The sequence below is a fragment of the Lissotriton vulgaris genome, chromosome 4_1 (assembly GCF_964263255.1).
Source record: "Lissotriton vulgaris chromosome 4_1, aLisVul1.2, whole genome shotgun sequence".
In the NCBI taxonomy this organism is placed as follows: Eukaryota; Metazoa; Chordata; class Amphibia; order Caudata; family Salamandridae; genus Lissotriton; species Lissotriton vulgaris.
Window position 1 is genome coordinate 1,253,136,816 of NC_141691.1, and position 15,507 is coordinate 1,253,152,322.

Sequence of the window (15,507 nt, forward strand, 5' to 3'; positions counted from 1 at the left end):
GCACATTTTCTACTGAAATGGCAATCCATTTTCAGAAAATATTTATCAATTGCACATCACCAAGTAAAGTGTCTGATTTTCTTTTATCCTATTAAAATCTTTGTTTCCATCACAGTTTACAATAAAAAAAAGCTTCATTTGTGCTTTCCTCCCTGCTGATATAATTTAAAATATTTATACAGGTATGGTACAACTATTAAAATGCTGTGTGTGTTAGAAAAGGCTCACATCCTACAGCTGTCTCTTTCACACTTTCTGTTCCCCAGCAAGTTTGTCAGATAGGTATTTTACAAAATCCTCCCACTTTGCACTCAGAGAAAGAAAAGTAAACACCAATCTCCATGTTAAATAAATAAACAGCAAGTTGTCAGATGACATAGCCTGATATTTGACCTCTGTCTTTGACCCACAGCAAATATAACAAGATAGAACACAATTTAAAGTCATCTTTTGTGCTCAATAATCTTCTGAAATCCAGCACTGTTATTTTTAGCGTGCTGCAGCACATTGGCACCCCTTCTTCTGGCATCTATGGGCTGAAGTAATGTAAGTGTGATTTGATGGCATGTGGGAATCTGTTGGCTTGACTGGGTTTGTCAGCATTTATTGTAACATGATTGTGTGTGTCTGATGGCACGCTTCAATGTCTGATAGTGCTCAGGCGTGACTTTTGTGCGTAGATATATGACAATGTCTGATAGTGTTTCATCGTGAGTCTGGTTGTCTGTGCGTGTGTGGATGAATATTTGCATGCTGGGTATGTGTGGGTGTCTGATGGAAGGCGTGGGAGTCTGTGTGTTTGTGAGGTGTACCTTGTGGTATGGAGCAGTATCTGATAATGTGCATGTATGACAGATGCATATGTGAGTGTCTTCTGTGTGCATGGGTAATTGAGGATGTTCATGTGTGGCCATTGATATTCCCGGTTTAGTGAGGTGTATGGGTGTTTGTGCACACTAGTTTTTTTGATTGTATGCATGGGTATTTAAGGCTCAAAATAGTGTCTCATCTACAATCTCACTTTATTACAACATGGATGATCCCGCGAATAACTGCTGCACATTACAGATTTGAGCTCCAAAAGCTAATTTCCTTGTGCAGATTCAACTCTGCTGTCATCCCTCTATGTCATGAAGGGCCTGTATCAACTAATATGCATAGTGCATAGCTGTTTGAGAAGCAGCACAGAAGTCTGTTTTACATGGGTGTCTTTTACGTGTGGGTGTCTAATATGCATGAGTGTCTGATGGCCTGTGTGTGTGTGTGCTAGATTACATGAATGCTTGTCTGTGATCCTTGTTAGTGTGTGGTGTATGAATTGATATCTGGGGTGCATTGGTGTCTAATCTTGTATGATGATGTTTGATCACAAACCCAAAAGAATGCTTTTTGTGGTTATTTTATAATGCACAGAATAGTGTCTAGTAGCACATGTGGGTGTCTGATGCATGCTTGCGAATATGAAGATGAATGTGGTGTTTGTCATAAATGGGTACTTGGTTGTGAGCATGGGTGTCTCTGTGTCCATGTATATGGGTATATGGTTGTGTGTTTTGATATCTTATAGTGTATGAAAGTATCTGGTGTATGGGAGTTCCAATTGTGAATGGGTATTTATCATGCATGGAGTCTGATGTGCTGGGTGGGTAAATGGTGGTGCCTGATCATCAGTGTAGATGCCTCAGCTTCTGGGTGTGTGAGCATATATGTGATAGTGTACATGTCTCAGAGTTCATGTATGTTTGTATGATACTTTGGGAGACATATAGTGTATGTGTCATCTTATGTGCATATTATATCATTGTGTATGTTAATATCTGATAAAATCCTTGATTGTATAAAATTGTGCATGAGTGTTTAATAGCTTAAATAATTTGCTGGTAGAGTACAAGGGTGTTTCATCGTATGCGTGATGGTCGTAGAATGCAAAAAGTTGTTTGCCTGATGGTAAAAATGGTGTGGACTGCAAGGGTTGTGCAATGGTGTGAACTGATGGTGGGACTTACTAGGTATATTTGCATGTATGACATGCTGTAAATTGATATCTGACTACACATGAATGTCTGAAGTGCATGATATAAGTATATCTTCTCTGTCATGAGGTGAAAGCCCCTGGACTGGGCCCCCTGACAAATTGTTGATGTTTATGGTAACACGTAGGGGGCAATTACTATGTGGCCAGTAAAGGCTCCGACCTGCAGTCGGACCCTTTAAGGTTGCATCGTAATGGGTCGCTCGGTTTCCTTCCCGACCGCCTCATTATGATGGAGGTGGTCAGAAAGGAAACCGTACGATCATTCCTACTGGCTTCCGACATGCTTGGAGAGCCTGTCCGCCAGTCGGAACCTGGCTAATAATCTCAAGGGCGGGCCTTTCCACCCTTGAGATTACGATGACCGTTTCCAACATGGTTTCCTTGCCGCCTATATGACATGGAAACCATGTCAGAAAAGGCATTTGAGGCCCCCCAGCAAGGCCCCCATTGTAGCACGGCTTTTGTTTGGGGCTTAGGGGGCCCCTAGGGTGCCCCTATGTTTTTCCCTGCACATTGTGGCAGGCACATTGATGAGCCTGCCATGGGGTGCAGGGATGAACTGCACCCCATTTTTAATATTGGAGCATACATTGCAGCCGGTTATACGGCCGATATGTATGCTCCTATAGACAAATGGAGGAATGCGACCGAACGGTGTTCAGTCGCATCCTAATGAGGCGGCCGAGACCACTGACCTCGTGTCGGTCAGTCCCAGGACTGAGTCGGTGTCAGACGGAAGGAATTCCACCCGACATCGAAATAACCTCCTTAGTATGCTGTGTTATTACTTACATGGTTGAAAGTGAAACTGCAAAGCTCAGATTGAAATCTGCTCTTGTCTCAGAAGTGTGAATTCTGACAAATTGTTTGAAATTCCGAGAAGTTCACAGGTAAGTGCGGTTTGTTATTGGGGTGGTGCATTGGTGTCTGTAGGTATGCATTTTATGTTTGTGGATGTGTGCTCGTAATAGAGTTTGAGGGTGTGGCTGTCTTTGGTTGTGTGGGAGGCTGCTGCTTACTAATGTATGCCCCAGGTGATTCACAATTTTAATGGTGCTTGGTGGTGTGTATGGGCACCCGCTGCAATTCTTAGGTGTTCCATAATGTCAGTATCCCACTTTCATTTTATTCATGATCTCACTACTTTTCTTCTTGAAGGGTGTGGGTGACATGAGTGTGTGGACTCTATCTGAATGTGAAACGTTGCATAATAGTTTGTGAGTGTGTGGGCTCTAAAGAAGTATGGGAATGAATGTGGATGTTTTAGGATGTATATAGGATTCTTCCATACTCCGCATGGCTAAATGGATAGCTGCAAATAGCTGTGCTGTTTGGTGCTTGTCTGTGGCTACACTCCAAGTTCCTGAGGCTGGGTCGTTGTGGGCTAGAGGTTGCATTGTATCGTGTCTGAGGAGCCTTATCAATGAGCAGACCTGTCTGATAGTGTATACTGAAGTGTTTTGTTGTGTGCATTAGAGTCTAGAGTAACAGATTAGTATAAAATATATTATGCTTAAACTTGACACCCTTTTCCTGTTGTTGTTAGTATAAACCTTTACTCATCTAGTTTAAGGGCTAGCGTACTGCTTTGAAGTTCAACACAAACAGTGTTTCCCACAAAACATAGTTGTGTTTGGGTGTTTTTGGGCATGGAATGCTCATTGCAGTGTTCTTCAGTTAGACACAATGAAGGATTCTTTTTTATTTACGTGTTTCAGACCGTCAACAGACTCTGCAGCAGATTATATATTCAGGACAATCTATGACCATGGAAAGGACATTTTCAGATGTCAGTGTCTCATACTATTATGTACAACTTTGTACATCCATGTATGACTGAACACAGTTTTCTGGTAAAGTGCGTGGGTCATTGGCAGCAAGTGTTGGAGTCTGATAGAATGCATGGAGTTTGATGATGTGTGGGGGTGTCTAATGAATGCATCAGCATCTAGTATTGTATATGGATCTACGCTACGTGTATGGTTGTCTGAGGAGTGCACAGGTTATTGATGATGTTCATGTATGATCAAATATATGGTTAGGATAGTTGAGACTATGGGTGCCTTTGTACATTGCTGTTTGTAAGCATGGGAGCATGATGATATGAAAAGGTCCCTAATGTGTTTACAGAACATTCTCAGCATAAGATGATTAATGTTGGAAATATTGGCTTGAAAGTCTGTTGCTCTTTTGCAGGATTAACTCTGCCTTTTTGTATTTATGTCAGCTGGACTCCACAATCAATAATGTGTAGCGGTGTCTGTTGTGTGGGTGTTTGTTGTTGGCTGGTGGTGGTGTGCAAAGGTGTTTAATGACCTGTAAGAATGTCAGTTGGCATGCATGGACGTCTGAAGGTGTGTCTGCGTGTTTTATGTCTTGTGTAGGTTTCAGATATCATGAATAGTTGTCTATGTGGGTGTGTGGTGTGTGCATTGATGGCTGTTATGTATGAGTGTCAAATAATAAATAATGATGTTTGGTCATAGATGCCAAAACAAAAAAATATATATGTGGGAGTGTTTAATGCTGTCTAAGAGAGGGATGTATGTTGTTACTACGCATGCTTTTACAACACATGCCTTTACCACGCAGGTTTTACAACGCAAGTCGTTACAACGACTTGCGTTGGGGGGCGCTGGATAGTGAATAGTTTAATTTACTATTCCAACTCCAGTCCCCGTGGATAGTAGGGAAGGTTTTGGATAGTAAATTAAACTATTACCTATCCTACAGCGCCCCCCAGCGCAAGTCGTTGTAACGACTTGCGTTATAAAAGTTGCGTGGTAAAGGTACTGCGTGGTAAAAGTTGCGTTGTAAACGCTGTTCCCCCTAAGAGAGTGTCACTTGTGAGCTTTTCATGCATCAGTCAGAGTGATGATGTATGGTCTGTCTGGCATGCATGGATGGATGCCTGATTATTGATGAGTGAGCATGTCTGGTGATTTGCATGGGTGTTTGCATATATGGATGTATGGTCATGCGTGAGTATGTATAATAGTGTGTGAAGGTCTGATGGTGTGCACATGCATCAGTTGTAGTGTCTGATCATATGTGTGAGTGACTAACAATGCATGCAGGTTTTTTGTCATGTGTGAGTGTCTGGGTGTGTTGGCATATACAATATAGTGTCTGTTGGATTTCACGATTGTGGAATTGACACATGTAGACACACACCCATGCACTCTGGGTGTTGGTATATCTCAGAACGTATGCGTGTGTGTCAATGTGTGCATGTGTGTGGGTGTGTCTGGTTGTTTGCATGCATCTCTAGAGGAATGGGCATCTCTGGGGTTGAGTGTGTGTCCCTCTGTCTGGGTATGTGCCTCCTATTGTGTGTGTGAATCACTCTGGGAGTGTGTACATGTGTGTATTTCTAGTGATGTGTGCCTGTGGGTGTTATTTCTCGAGGGTGTGTGTCTTCAATGTGTATGGTTATGGGTATGTGTCTTTCTGATGACGTGTGTGTCTGAGTGTAGTGTGCCTGTAGGATGTCTGTCTCTAGGTGTATGTCTAAGTGTCAATGGGTTTGCATATCTGTGTGTGTCAGCAGTGCGAGTCTCACTCTGGATGTCTCAGTTTGTCAGATTCTATGGGAGACAGATGTGTTTCTTAGAGCAGTGCAATTTCTGGACCTCATGGTGCCATGTATGGCAGCGATTTATTTTGCATTTATTGTCACTTGAAGGTGCAGTTGCTGCAGTGTGATGGGGAAGTCCTCACGCTGCTCCTGAGCCACGTGCTGTGTTCATGTCCTCCCCACGCCCCATTGTGGTAGGAATATGATTGGGCACTGGTAGCATCCAGTCCTACTGGTGCACAGCCGTCAGCACACTGTCTGGTTGTCCACCAGTGTTTGGGCAAAACTGCTGTATCACTGTGCTGCTCAACACTAGGGATATTGTCTGCTAGGTTGAAGACACAAACCATGCATGCTTACTGTTGTAAGTATGAAGACACACACTAATCTGCACAGACTCATAGTCAAGTACATTTGCAAAACCAACAACTATGTACTTTTTTTCACAAAAAATAATCTTTTATTAAACGAGTAAATTATGCATCAGCAATGGTAACTTCCACTTCTACCCCAGGCTCTATACTGATGGATGTAATTTGCTTCACAATTTCAGAAGGGTTGTGGAGGTCAATCAAGCGCTTGTGAATACGCATCTGGAAACGATCCCAAGTCTTTGACCCTTTAAAACAAGGTGTTTTTCGAGTAGTAATTCGCAGAGTCTTGGTAGGCATGCGAACCGGCCCCTTCACTTTCAGGTTTTTCTCCTTCGCACCTCTAATTAGATCTGCACACATTTTTTCAAGTGACTTCACATTGCGACTAGTCAGGGTGATTCGAATACGGTGGATAGCTACTTCCTGTTCCACAGGTGCTTTGCCGGCATCTTTAAATGCCATAGCTAATGTGCTTTCTTCCTGGCCGACTTATTCGTCCTCAAATTAAGAAACGAATGAACAGCGGTGAGCCAGGAAAGAAGATCAGCAGACCTCACTGTCTGAATTCGAAAGGCAACTATGTACTTTTAACAATGAAGGCACCCTCCTGTTACCTCTTTAGCACAATAACTGCTCATTTATGAGGATTTTGCACTTCCACATTTGCTGGACACTTTATCTATTCTTCCTTTTGTTTTATATGCAAGTCTCAATGTTTCTCTCTCAGTAATTGTACCAGATTTCATTACCCATTTGCCTTTGCCTTTCTCTCTGTCTCTGTCTCTCTTTGGGACTTTACCTTGGAATCTGTCAGTGTTAAGCTCTCTCAGTATCTTTGACTTTTACTTTGTGTAGGTGTTTTTTCCCTCTCTTAAATCATGTCTGAATGGAATAGTGTGTCTTAGTCATTGTCTATGTATGGATATCTGCCCATGTGTGTGTCTCTGTGTGAGTTTGCACCATGAGAGAGACATGATAGGAGAAAGGCGACTAGAGAGAGAGAGAGAGAGAGAGTAGAGTTTTAGACAAAACACCTGGTACTGCTGCACAGCGATTGTATTTGTTTACTGCTCCTTCTTAATATTAACTCCTTCCATGCTCATGACGGAACGGTTCCGTCATGAGCGTCGGTTGGCCTGTGCTTATGACGGAACCGTTGGTCATGGTTCTATTGGTTCTTTAGAACCTTCAGCACCACAGCGGAATTCGCGCAGCACTGAAGGGGTTAAAAGTATTTTTTGTCTTTACTTGAACGGCCCTTAATTATGAGAAAGTAACAATGATGGCTGTAGAGGTGATGAATAAGAACATGAAATATCACAATGTCTATGAGGGAAGTCTAATGACAAAACCCGATTTATCATTGTTCAGGTAAGTTGGTGACCAGAAGGTATACCAAAGCTATGGACATTATGAAGAGCCCACAAAATATGTTAATGCACTTTCTTGGAATTCAGATGGAGTTCCCACACATCTAGCATGTTTAGTATAGGGACAAGATGTAGGTACACTTGTTTTTCTTCTAGGGTACCAGAAACTTCACATGTTTAAATTAGGGCCAAGTTGTAGGTTTATGATTTGTAATATGTCTATAGCCAATGTCTTCCATAAGGTGCATTTGATAGCATGAGGCCTGTTGCGTCACTTTGGCCCTGATTTAGATGTTGGCGGGACCGCGATGGAGTGAGCTTTTTTGGGGGTCTTACTGCCCGCCTAAAAGGAGGACTGCCTGCTGTATTACAATGCTGCCAGTTTGCCTTAGTAAAGACTGCTACGGTCCCGCCGCCGCCGCCAGGGATGTTTGCCCATGTTAATGGCGCATTAGTGGCTGTTTGTTGGCTTTGTTTCTAAGGTACTGGTGCCAGACGCCACGCTTCTTGATGTCTGTGCCGTACTTTGGATTTATTACAAGTATGTTGGATTTTTGTCATTTTGGTCATGTTGAGTTTAGGTAAAGATACTTTACTTTTCTAAACTGGTGTGGTGTGGTGTCCATTTGTGGTGTTATCACTGTATTACTGTGTGTTTTGAGTACAAATACTTTACACATTGCATTTGGGAGAAGCCTGTCTGCTCGTGCCAAGCTACCAAGAGGGTAAGCAGGAGTCATTTTTAGTGTGTTTCCCCCTTGTCGTGACCAGAAGCAAGGGTACCCTTTTGGACAAAGGTACCTACCTCTGCCAACTAGAGACCCCCATCTATCACATTGGTGGTCAACGCTGAGGATTTGGGCTTGTATTTGTACTTGACCCACAGTGATTGGTGTACATCACTAGTTTAGTGCAGACGAGTATGCTACCCCTTACTGTGTTTTATTAGTGGTTCTATTTTTGAGCTGACCATTGAAGTATCCACGCACCATGCCTCTAACTAGTGAACTAGGAAGAGAAATCAGAATTGGTGTTTAACATTTAAATGGTGCATACCTACAAAGTAGAGCAGCTCAAGCAATTTTGCAAAAACTTTGGATGCCCTATTAAAAGCACCTCTAGAAAAGAGCAGTAGCAGAAGGCCTTGAGTGCCTTGTGGGAGGGCAGAGAAGTTGGGGAGCCAGATGATGCAGAAGTGGATGTGGGTGTGCCAGAAGATGGTTTCAGATCCCAGAAGTTACCAAGTGGGAGAGCAGCCTCTGTGGCTGACAGCAATAGTTCTTTCAGGAATTTGGCTCCAGAGGAATTGGAGGAAAGGTGAAGGGCCAGGGATCATGAGTTGGAGGTGATGAGGCTCCAGGCCAAGGCAGAGGGGAGCAAGAACACTCATGCCTTTGACAAAAATAAATTAATTTTGTCACATGAGTTCAGCATGAGAGAGCTGGACATCAAGGCCACACAGGCAGAATCCAGTTAATTAGTGGCAGCGCACAGCCAGTGCAAGAGGGATAGGTTTACATTCCCAAGAACCTAATACAGAATTTCCAGTAGGGGGAGGATATTTATGCTTGGTTTGCATCTTATGAGGCAGCAATGCATACAAATGAGGTTCCTAAGAAGAATTGGGGGCGGGCCTGTCGAGAAACTTTGAGGCCATTGGAAGGAAACCCTGAAACCTTTGGAGGAGGCGGGTGCTCTGACCTACTCCAATATGAAGGAGGCTTTTTGCCCCAGGTATGGGCTCACACCGGGGCAGAACCAAGAAACGTTTAGGTCTTTCAAAAAGCTTGAATCCAATACGTGGGTTGAATGTGTAAATCTGTATTGCAGAGCACTGGATGGTTGGATACAGGGCAGCAAGTTAACTGATTACCAGGCCTTGCACAATCTGATTGGTTGGGAGTACTTGAGTAGTCTTTGTGTTCCAGAGCAGCGCCAGCATCTGAAGGATAGTAAGCTCACTGACCCCAGGAAGCTTGCTTAAGAGGTAGACAACTGGAAGAGCGCCAGGCGCAACAAGGGGAACGTGGGAAATCCAGAAAATGGTGGGCAAGGTCCCCAGCAGAAGAATGTGGGGGAAAGGGTAACCAAAAGGAGTTCTCTAAAGGGCCACAGAATAGTTCCCAGGGTAAAGATTCCCTGCCCCCCACTTCTAGGAAACCGTTGCCCCCTAAGAGTAGGCAAGACAACTCAGATCCTGCAAGTGTTATGCATGTGGTCAGGAGGGTCAAATGCAGAATGATCCCAAGTGCCCCAAGGTACCACTAGCACCCACTGGTGCACGGTCATCAGGGTTAGTTAGTGTAGTGCTGGGGGAGGAGTTAATTCCTAGTGAGGGTGAGAAGCCAGCTGTGATGACCCTTATCTCCTTAGGAGATAGAGTGATGGTCCAGGAAATCTGCCTGCAAGATAACACTAAAAAGTACCTGCAGTGGGTGACCATCAATGGTAGGAGTGTAGAAGCTCTTAGAGACACAGGAGCCAGTGTGACATCTGTCTGGTGTCAATGGGTGTCTGAGGAGCTGGTCATCCCCAGTGTACTTCACCCTGTAATTGCTGTAGACAAATCTGAGCGCCTGTGTAAGTTGTCTGGGGCTCCCTTTGAGTGGGGAGTCTCAGATTCCTTGAAGATCACTGTAAGTCTGTTCATGCCTGTTGACTGTCCGCTTGGCAATGACCTGGAGTGTTCCCCTTGGAAGGAGTTTGTGCACCAGGCGCATTTAAAGATGTTTGGTCTGCCTGAGTGGGCCTGTGTGACCACTCAGACAAAGGCAGCCAGTAGGGGTAATCAAGAGGACCCGGAGACTGAAACAGTGGCCAAGGTGCCAGCCAAGAGGAGGGGCAGGGGACATGGGGCATGGGGCATGGGAAAACTTCCCCAGAAGTTCCCATTGTCCAGGAGGAGGCAGACCCTGAGGGGGATATCCTGGAACCTACAGTGGAGCTAGTGGCCAAACTGGGAGACCTTCCTGAGCTGACCCATTGGCAGCAGGAAGGAGGTCCCTCCAGGGAGGAGTTCTGTGAGGAACAGATGGAGGTCACCATCTTGTTGGTTTGCAGCTGGTCAGTCTGGATTACATTTGATTTATTGGGAGAATGATCTCCTATTGTTAGACTTGGCATCTTTGGCATGGTTTCCCCAGACTTTTTGCCTCTACCTCCTGTATTTTTGATTCTGTGCTGGATTTCGTTTTTGTTGGCTTAGCTGTTTTGGGCATTTTGCCACTGTTGATCAGTGTCAAAGTGGCAGTGCTCCCTTTTTTTAACTTTATTTAATACTTTTCAAAAAGATACACAACACAAAATATACGGAGTCGTGGTTACAATATTCGCAAACACATAAATCTAGGTCAAGATGAGATAACATTTATTAAAAAAAAAACACAAAAACAGTGGAGAAAATACAAAGAGTTGAATCAATAAGCCTTATTGGAAAATAAGAAGCATAATTGAAAAGGGGAGACAAATATCAAATAAAGAGAATTTTCACAGCTTGGACCACTGCTCTAGAGGAGCCCAAATCTTAGAGGCCAGCACATGCCTTCTTCTCCCACTTAGTGAATACACGGAGGACTCCAGATTATACCAAACTAACATCCTAGCTCTCCAATTGAAAAATGTAGGAGCTTCGGAAATTAGCCACTGCGAGGTTTTACAAAGCTGTATCATTGCCATGGCTATAAACAAAAATGCACTATTATATCTTGATCTTTCGATAGTTCCAGGGTATTCGCACCGCATTATTACCAACACTGGAGAGATCTCCACCGGAATATCAAGCACCTCATTAATAAAGACCTCAATATCACCCAGGAAGTCCCCCAAATTTGGGCACAAATAAAAACATTTGGATTGCGTCTGTCGCTTGGAGTCTGCACCTGGAGCAAGAGCCTCCCTTTCTCCCCCCATTTAGCAATTTTAGCAGGAGTGAGATATAAGTCAAACATAGCCATATAACTGCGTCTGTAAGCTGCCAGATACTAGGACATAGCTAGCTAATTCCAGCGCAGGTCGCACATCCACTCCTGCCATACCGAATTTCCCAACCTACTTAATATTCTGAGCATCCAGATAAACAGAAAAGCCTGATAAAAGATATTGGTAGGTAGCAACTATTTTGACCCTCCTTTTAACAAGTTCAATTAGAACAATTTTATCATAAATGGTGGGAGTGTTATGATGATATTTATCTAAGAAGCTCCTAATTTGAAGATATTTAAAAAAATCTGTGGTTTGCATATGGAACTTTTCCCTTAAGGAGGAGAAAGAGGCCAGCTGCCCATCAAAACCTAAATCCCCAATATAATTCAGGCCCATACTCTGCCATTTAAAAATGACATTATACTGAAATATAGATGTCAACACCCCTACAGCATTAAAGGGCGTATAGAAATTTACCTTCGAGACAATGAGCTTCTGACGGATTTTCTGCCAGACTGAAAACATAGCCCAGATGATTTTGAACCTTGTTTTTTAAAAATAACTAGACTCCAGCACATGCATTAAGATGCCCTTAGCAGCCTACCCCACGGCTATCTCGTATATGGGTGGCCTAGTACATTGGAGAACATCTGCCCTATCGCCCAAGAATAGATACCCAAAGTGTTGTAACATGGCAGACCAATACTAGAATAAAAGGTTAGGGACCGCCCAGCCCCCTCAATCCCTGGGGAGGCAAGTCCTCTTGGCCGCTCTTCGTGCCCGACGGTATCCCCAGAGGATCCGAAGACAGATCCTCTCAGCCCTGGCCAGCATTGTCTGTGAAATATCCAGAGGGATAGTCCTGAACAAGTCGAAAAACTTTGGAAGGACTATCATTTTCAGAACATTACAGCAGCAATACAGTGACAGGTGTAGATGATCGAGCCTCTCCAACTTAGTGTTGAGGAAGTCAACAACTGGGAGGAAGTTTAAATCCAAGATTTCAGCAGCTACAGAGGAAATTCTGACCCCGAGATTTGTTGCTTCCGTAAAAACAGAGATATTAGAAAGGGGCATGGCTTCCGACCGAATGACCTGAGTTTTTGCAATATTTAACTTATAGCCTGAAAGTGCCCCAACCTGTGCAGCAAGCGTCTCTAAGGCAGGGAAAGCAGATCCAACATCATTAGTTAAAACCACGATATTGTCGGCGTAAGCCAGTATCTTATACTCTAACCCCTTAACCCTAATCGGACAGATGGCTTTGCTCGCTTCAATTTTGCTAAGAAAGGGCTTGATATACAGGGCAAAGAGCAGGGGTGAACAAGGGCATCCTTGTCTGGTTCCCCAGCTGATGTTGAAGCACCCTGACTCTTGCTCAGAAATCTGAATTGTGGCCACTGGAGAGATATATAATGCCTGGAGGGCCAGGATGACCTCAGGGCTGAAGCCCTTCCAGCGCAACACAGCCCACAGGAACACCCAGGAGACCCTGTTGAACGCCTTCTCGGCATCCAACAGGATCACACTAAGGGGGGATCCTGTGGTCTGCGTTCAGTCCAGAAGTGCAATGACTTGACATGGTCAGCTGTATCCCTGCCCGGGATATACCCGTGTTGGTGCAGCGAGACCAGGGGTGTAATGACCTGTGAAAGTCTAGAGGATAAAATTCTAGAGTATATTTTACTATCGGTGTTTATAAGTGAAATTGGACGATAGGAAGAAGGATTTAGCTCAAGCTTCTCTTCCTTTTTTTTAAACAATACCACCATAGTTTGATGGCAGGAGTCTTGTAGAATTCAAGAGGAATATAATCCGGGCTGGCAGCCTTCCCATTAGCCAGAGATTCAATTGCAGACTCAGCCTCTTCCCAAGTAATTGGGGGTAGAAAGTACCTCATTCTGCTCTGGTGTGATCACCAAGGTGTCTAGGGTCTGAAGAAAATCATCCACCAAGGTGTCACTTTGGGAGGCTCCGGAGTCCTTGTCATACAGCAAAGTATAAAAACTCTTAAAAATGTCATTACCCCCGCTGGTGTATCCTGGATGCACCCGTGTTGATCCAGAACTCGGACAATTCGATTTGCAACACTTTTCTGTTGTAACCTTTTGGCAAGAATTTTACCCGAATTTTTGCCAAATTCATACATCAGCATGGGGAATTGCACATACTTTGCTGCTACATCCTGACCAAAAAACTCCAAAGTTTAGATTTTAATATGGTGACTGGCTTCTGACACTGATCTAATTCCCGCCCGAGCTGAAAATTAGTTGTTAAATCCAGCTCTGCCGCCCGTAGCTCCTCAAAATGGCTTTTAATCTGCGCCTGAATGCTCTTCCAGCAAAAAGCTGCAAAGCTTTTGGTCTCATCACGCAGTGCTGCCTTGAGCCTGTCCATGACAATGCAGTCTAAGGTGGCTCCACTATTAATTTTCATGAATTCAGCAATCCAGCATCCCATATTATCCCAATAGGATTGATCCAGAAGGAGCTTTCTTTCGACTGTCCAGGATCTAGGAAATTTAATAGAACGCTCCCAAGGACTTTCTTTTACTAATTCATTATGATCTGATAGAATCCTTGTCAGGGAAACAATAGTGACCGCCCCTACACGCTGATCAGAAACAAAAAAAAATCTAAACTGGCCATTTTGTTATGGGTGGAGGAGTAATAAGTATAGCCGTTATCGTCTTGATAATGACAATGCCAGGCATCGATCAGCCCATGCTCAAAAACTACGGTCTGCAGAGCCTAAAAACCCAGAGATTTCGTGCCAAAGTGGCAGTGCTCCCTGTGCAAATTGTTATTACAATTTGGTTCTCCCTGATTGGCATATCTGATTTACTGGTACGTCCCTAGTAAAGTGCACTGAGTGTGCCAGGGCCTGTAAATTATTATTATTATAATTATTATGATTAATCCATTCTTGATAGAGCGCATGGCTACCCTTAGGCAGCTCAGCGCTAGATGCAACCACAAGAAGTTGATGGTATTACTGCAAGTTCTGGAGGAGCCATGTTTTTAGTTGCTTCCTGAATGTAAAATGGTGGGTCGTTGATCTAATCTGGATCGGGAGTGTGTTCCATAAAATGGATGTGTTGTATGAAAACATCCGACCTCCTGAACGTGTTCTTAGGATTCTTGGAATCTTCGACTGAAATAGGTTGGCTGATCTCAGGCTGCGAGAAGGTCGGTGAAAGGACATTAGTGAGCGGTTAATTTTTGGACCCGTACCCCAGAGGGTCTTGCGTGAAATGCAGAGTGATTTTAAACTTTATCCGTTCTGCAATGGGTAGCCAATCTAATGCTTTCAGTGCTGGTTTCGTTGAGTGTTTTCTAGGAATATTGTGTAGCAGCCTGGCTGTGCTATTCTGCACCACCTGAAGTTTCCTTGTTGTGGCATTCGGGGTGCCCAGGTATAGTGAGTTACAATAGTCCAACTGAAGGAGTAGTAATACCTGCACCATAGTTCTGCGTGCTGTTTCCGGGAGCAGAGGCAGTATTTTCCTCAGTTGCGTTTGGATTCTAAATCATTTCACCGGTTCTTTTATTGCTTAGTGGTCAAGTTTGAGTGACCTGTCCAGCCAGAATCTTAGGCTTTTTATCCTTTCTTTGGGTATTGGGGCTGGACCCAAGCAGTTTGGCCAGTTTATGTCTGAGGGCCTATTTGTGATATTGCCAAGGATCAATAGCTCAGTCTTGTCCCCGTAAATCAAAAGTGACTAGTGGGCCTGCAACACTGATTGTGCCACTCACATCAGTATCTCTGAAAAGGTATCACAGACCTGCCACTACAGTGTCTTTGCACAGTTTTAAATTGCCATGTCGAAATCAACTGGCAAGTGCACCCACTTGCCAGGCCTTAACCTTCCATTTTCTTAAATGTAAGGCACCCCTATGGTAGGCCCAAGGTACCCCCACGGGCAGGGTACAGTGTATGTGAAAGGTATGACATGTACTGGTGTGTGTGACATGTTCTGACAGTGAAATACTGCCAATCTTATTTTTCACTATTGAAAGTATATCTGCCCCATAGGATGGAATGCGAGATGCTTTGCAACATCTGACAAGTACAGCTTCCCATTGGGACAAGATGGAAGAATAAAGTTTCGGCTCACTGAACTCAGAATTTAATAACACATCTTTTAGTAAAGATGGTTTTTAAATTGTGTGTTTCAAAATGCCACTTTTAGAAAGTAGGCCTCTTCTTGTTTAACCATTCTTTGTGCCT

At 43.8% G+C, this 15,507-nt stretch overlaps 1 pseudogene; it reads right to left on the reverse strand.

Moving 5' to 3' along the window:
- Positions 1 to 6,088: 6,088 nt before the first annotated feature.
- LOC147723107 (small ribosomal subunit protein uS10 pseudogene) lies at positions 6,089 to 6,458 on the reverse strand (annotated as a pseudogene).
- Positions 6,459 to 15,507: the final 9,049 nt, after the last annotated feature.